Consider the following 6,000-nt stretch of genomic DNA (forward strand, 5'->3'; position numbering starts at 1 on the left):
ATAAAAACCAGCATGACCAAGAAAGGATCCAACATCCTTTACTATCCTAGGTGTATGTAACTTAGAAATTAATTTAATTTTAGATTGATCAACCTCTATGCCATTGGAAGAAATAATATGCCCTAAAACAATACCTGAAGGTACATAAAGTGGCATCTTTCTCAATTCAAAACCAGTTCCTTTTCCTCACAACGGGTCAACACTCTGTTTAAATTCAGAAAGTATGAATCAAAAGAAGTTCCAAAAACAAAGTCATCCATAAAAACTTTCATGCAATTTTCAACCATGTTACTAAAAATACTCATCATACAGCGTTTAAAAGTAGCAAGGGCATTACACAATCCAAATGACATTCTACGGAAAGCATAAGTACCAAAATGACAAGTGAAAGTGGTTTTATCCTGGTCTTCTAATGCAATTTCAATTTGATAATAACAAGAATAACCATCCAAAAAGTAATAAAATGGGTGACTAGCTACACACTCAAGGATTTGATCAATAAAATGAGGGAAAAATGGTATTTTCAGATTGTAGCATTCAATTTTCTGTAATCAATACACATCTGCCACACAGTCACAAGCTTTATAGTTACTAACTCTCCCAATTCATTCTTCACCACAGTAACGCCTGACTTATTGCAGACAACCTGCGTAGGACTAATCTATTTACTGTCAGCAATAGGATATATAATTCCTACATTTAACAGTTTTAACACTTTATTTTTTATCATTTCGTTCATGGTAGGATTTAGTCTGTGTTGAGAGTCTCTACGAGGGCTAGTTCCTTACTTTAAATTAATTTTATGAGAACAGACTAAGGGGCTAACACCTTTAATATTTGTAATTCTCTAACTTATGGCTGACTTGTACTCATTTAAAGTTCGAAGTAGCTTCTCACCTTGAGATTCATACAATTCAGATGAGATAATAACAGGAAAAATATTACTTGGACCAAGGAAATCATATTTTAAACTCTTAGGCAAATGTTTCAATTCAACTCTTGGTGCTTCCATACTTGAAGGAATCTGTTTTTCATTTTTCTTAGACAACTCCTTTAATTTTGATTGCCAAGCCTGTATGCCATAATCCTGAGTTTCATAAAAAATAGCACAAATATCAAAAACATCAGATGAATCACTAACAGTATCAAACTTAGAATTAACAAGGAAATATTCAAGGGGATCATAATCATGGAACTCCTTTGTCTATGAGTCTGTCAATCATGTACGTTTGGTAGCACTTGTTATCCTCTTTTCGCTGCTTCTCAATATGAAAAATATTCACTTCGAGAGTCATATTATCAAAAGATAATTTCATTAGACAATTTCTGCAATTAATAAGAGTATTAGCAATAGCAAAGAAATGTCTACATAAAATTAAAGGGATTTTAGAACTAGAATCAACAACAGAACTAATGTCAAAGATTAAAAAATCAACATGATAATAAAACTTATCAATTTGAATCAAAACATCATTCACCACACCCTATGGTACTTTAACTGAATGGTCAGCCAATTGTAATACCACAATAGTTAGTTTGATTTCTCACAACCCTAGTTGCAAATAAATGAAATAAGGCATCAAATTTACACTAGCTCCTAAATCTAGCATCGCTTGCCCAAACTCATGATTTCCAATATTACATGCAATAGTTGGACAACTAGGATCCTTGTACTCAGGATGAACACGCTGCTCAATTAGAGCACTAACTTGCTTTGTCAGGAATGTTGTCTTCTTAACATAGTGCTTCCTCTTAACTATACACAAATCTTTGAGAACTTTTGCATAAGTAATAACTTTTTTAATAACATGCAAAAAATGGAGGTTAATTTTTATCTACTTAAGGTTCTCTAGGATTTCATTGATAGGATCCAAAGTTCGCATATTCAATTTTAAAACTTGAGGAAATGATACCTTAACTGGTATCTTTATTACCTCGGCTTCCTTGGACAGCTCGACACTACTATTGCTTTGATCATTTTCAACATCATTTGACTTTTCAGTTGTTGGGATGTGTAAGGATTTTCCACTTCGTGTCACAATAGCATTAACATCCTTCAAATTTTCTTGTGTCATATGTTGACTTTGGGGTATGGATTGAGCATAAGGAGGGAACTTGCCACGCTCATTCACACTCAAGGAGCTCATCAACTTGGATACAAGACTCTTTATCTCTTTGTTTTCTTCAACAACTTGCGTAATCAAAGACTCAAAATTTTAATTAGTTTTATCATGTGTCTCAATAAAAACATGTAAAGTATCTTCTAAGGGGTTCTTGGAAGAAGAAGATGCAAGATACGGTGCAGGGCAAGCTCTAGGTAGTTGTGCAGGCTGCTGGTTTTCAGATTTCCAGCTAAAATTAGGGTGATTATGCCATCTTGAATTTTAGATATTGGAGAAAGGTGCAAAATGCTTCTTGTACATACCTAACGCATTATATTGTTTCTCATATATTTCCCTCCTTTCAGAAAATGTGGTGCACTCTTGAGTTAGGTGATCTACCCCACCACATACAAAACACGATCCAAAGGACTTTACATGCGTAGCCATGTGTGTTGGCTTTTAAATCCTTAATTTTTAACACCTGTAACTCCCTAAGAAGCATCTTAACTTTACCTTTTAAGTTATCATCTTCCCTAAGATGGTAAATTCCACGACCATTTGGATTTTCAACAAGTCGTGGCCTATTTATACTCTCAGTAGCACTGGGTCCGGTCCAAGTGTGAGTTTTTTTCAACAAGCTCATTGAGATATTCTATAGTCTCATTTGGATTTTTCTGCAAACATTCACCATTACATATCATTTCTATGAATTGGCTCTCTTTAGGTGTAAGTCTTTTATAGAAATAATTGGCTAAGCGCTAGTTCTCATACGCATGGTGAGGAAACATACTCAACAACTTTTTAAAACTCTCTCAATCCTGATACAAAGTCTCATTATCCTTTTGTGCAAAAGTGAAGATCTGCATCTTCAAAGCACCGATCTTATGTTGGGAAAAATATTTGTTAAAGAAGACATGTGTCATCTCATTCCATGCTCTTATTGATCATGGTCTTAGTGAGTACAACCAGCTCTTTACTCTATCTTTCAAAGAGAAGGGAAAGAACTTAAGTCTCACAACATCTTCTATAGCATTATGACTATGGAAAGTCACAACTACTTCCTCAAAGTCCCTGATTTGCAAATAAGAATTTTCATTCTCTAAACTATGAAAGGCGAGAAGTAACTGTATCATCCCTGGTTTAAAATTAAGTTGGCGAGTAATGGCTGGATATATGATGCATGATAGTGTGGGTATGTGTGTAGGGTGGATGTAATCCTGAAGAGTTCTAGTGGGTTGATTTTCGTATTCACTCATTTTTTGAGACTAGATGGATTTTCAAATAAATGATTAAAAAATTGATTCTAACTCTTGCACAGGCCTACGAGCAAACCTACCCAAGGCGTCTCTATATTGTGCATGCTAAGTAAAAAAAACTATAAACTAAAAAAAAAATACTACAAAAATAAAAAGAAAAAAATAATACAACAAGCAAAAAGAGGGAACGAAGTTACTGCCTTTACACACTGCTGGAGTAAATTATGTCTTGTATCGATTCTTGCACCATACTCCTCGGCAATGACGCCATAATTTGATTACACTCAAACTATTATGCGGTGTTATAGTATAGTTTAGGGTGTCGATCCACAGGGAAACGAAAAAAAACACTACAAGACGCAAACTTAAAGGAAAATATCAAATGATAAGATGACAATAATTTGAAAAATATTTTGAATTCTACCTAAAACACGTACTTAAAATGAGATTAAGGCATGAATAAAAAGTCAAGTAAAGCTTCGGATTTCCATCAACCAGATCCTACACTTTGACTTTTCCAATCCAAACTATACACACAATTAAGAATTATAATACCAAATTCCTAATTGGAAGATATGACAATATGCTCATCTAATTTCACAAATTTAACTCTAGAATCTATTCTTTCCTTTACTAACCACAGTTTTCATGTATAAAAAGGAAAATCAGATTTAAAGACAACACTATGTTCATAAACAATAGTGTAGCAAAAGATCACATCAATGGCATGAAAAACCTGTTTAAGTCACAATCATATATTCATAATCTTATAGCTCAACAAAATTAAACCATAGTAATATTTAATATAATTGTCTCAAACTTATAATATCCAAAATAAATAGATAATTCAATCATAGAATCTTAAACAATAAAGATTAATCTGTGAATTGAAATATAGTCAAAACATTTTCACCAATCAATTTCTACCCTAAACTTTACCTAAGCTTTAGTTCTCCATGGGAGCACCAATTTTTTTTTTCTCCTCTAGCCCTGTACGTCATCCCTTTAAAAATCTCCTAATGATATCCTTCTCTTGAGTATAAAAAAAATCCTAACGTTTTCCCGATTCCCCCATAAAACACCATTTAACTTTTAAAACTCAGATTGACAGCTGCCTACGTGCTTCATGAGTTAGAATTTAGATATTTTTATCATATACAAATTTGTAGCCCTTTAAGATAGTTTTCCAACGCATTAAGAATCATATTAATCATATGTGTGAATGGAAAGTTATAATCAAAATACTAAGGTATGTCCAGGCTGTCTCCTAGCGCATTTAGGACTTGGACCTTTTACGGTTTTCTTTTGTGATTTTTTTCTTTTCTTTCTCGATCTGAATTATTCTCAAATTCACCTTATTTGAAGTTATCCTTTATTTGATGTTTTGGAAAGTCATTCCAACGTTGAAGTCTTTTCATTAAAGCATCCTTATTTTGCTGAAAGTCCACACGTCTATTCACATTGAAAGTCAGCTCACGTTGAAAATGAAGAGTCCTTATTACTTGAAAGTCTTGGTCAATTCAAAAGTCATACTTCGTTGAAAACTCTTGGGAATTATTCCAATTCAAAAATTCATTTGAATTTGACTAAGATTTAGCTCTCTTTTATGAATTCTAAAATTGAACATAAAAAATGTGCTTAGAAATATCTAAAATAAATAGAACCTAAGTTAAAAAATAAAAATTAATTTCTATGATTTCTATTCACATTTTAACATTTTAGTCTAATGATAGAGTATTTACAGTGCACTTTTGTACACTCATCAATGGTCACTACCCTATTGGACTTTTACTTCGCCTGTTATCCCGATCTCGCTCTGTTCCTCGCCTTGGCACTTGTTCTTCGGGCTTTAGGTGTTCCGCAATCAGATGTTTCAATTTGCTACTTCCTGTTAGCTCCTTGACTCACCTCTTTAGTGTGAAGCAGTCATCCCTCCAATGAGTATCATTATGGTTATAAGCGCGAAAACGTCGCTCTTTTTTTTGCTCCGCTGCCTTCCGTTTGATTCGTTGACTAGTCAGCTGATCGCATGCTCAAGTTACTGTGAGCGGACCTCGGGTCGTGTCCCCTTGGGGGTGCTCGCTTTTCCCATCTTTTGTCGCTATAACTTCGGCTAGTCTTCTCCAATACTCTTTTCACTTGTTGGACCTTTGGAGGTTATCTTCTTCTTTTGTCTTTGATTTTTGTGGCGCTATCAAGGCTTATAGTGTCTTTAACGTTGACGAAGTCGTCGACCTTTTCCATAAATTCTCTCAACGTTGACGAAGTCCATCTTGCAAGTTCTGCCATAAACGGACTTTGGGCCCACACCCACCACCTAGAAGGGCTGTCAGCGTAATCTTCTCATTTTGGTCATCTGTAGTTTCTTTATTGAACCGGGTAAGGTATGTCTTCAGGCTTCCTCCCTTCTGTTGTTTGATGGTTAGGAGGTAAGTAGCAAGTCGTGCTTGCCTCCTACTAGCCATGAATTGTGTCAAGAATTGCTTGGCTAATTCCTCAAAGTTGTCGATCGATCCTGTCGTAGCGCCTTGAACCAGCTTCTTGCCATGCCCTTTAACGTCAATGGGAAAGCTCTGCATGCTACCTCTCCGAGAAACTCGTGGAGTGTCATGTGTGCTTTGAAATTTTCCAAGTGGTTGATC

The sequence above is a fragment of the Juglans microcarpa x Juglans regia genome, chromosome 1S (genome assembly GCF_004785595.1).
Source record: "Juglans microcarpa x Juglans regia isolate MS1-56 chromosome 1S, Jm3101_v1.0, whole genome shotgun sequence".
Taxonomy (NCBI): Eukaryota; Viridiplantae; Streptophyta; class Magnoliopsida; order Fagales; family Juglandaceae; genus Juglans; species Juglans microcarpa x Juglans regia.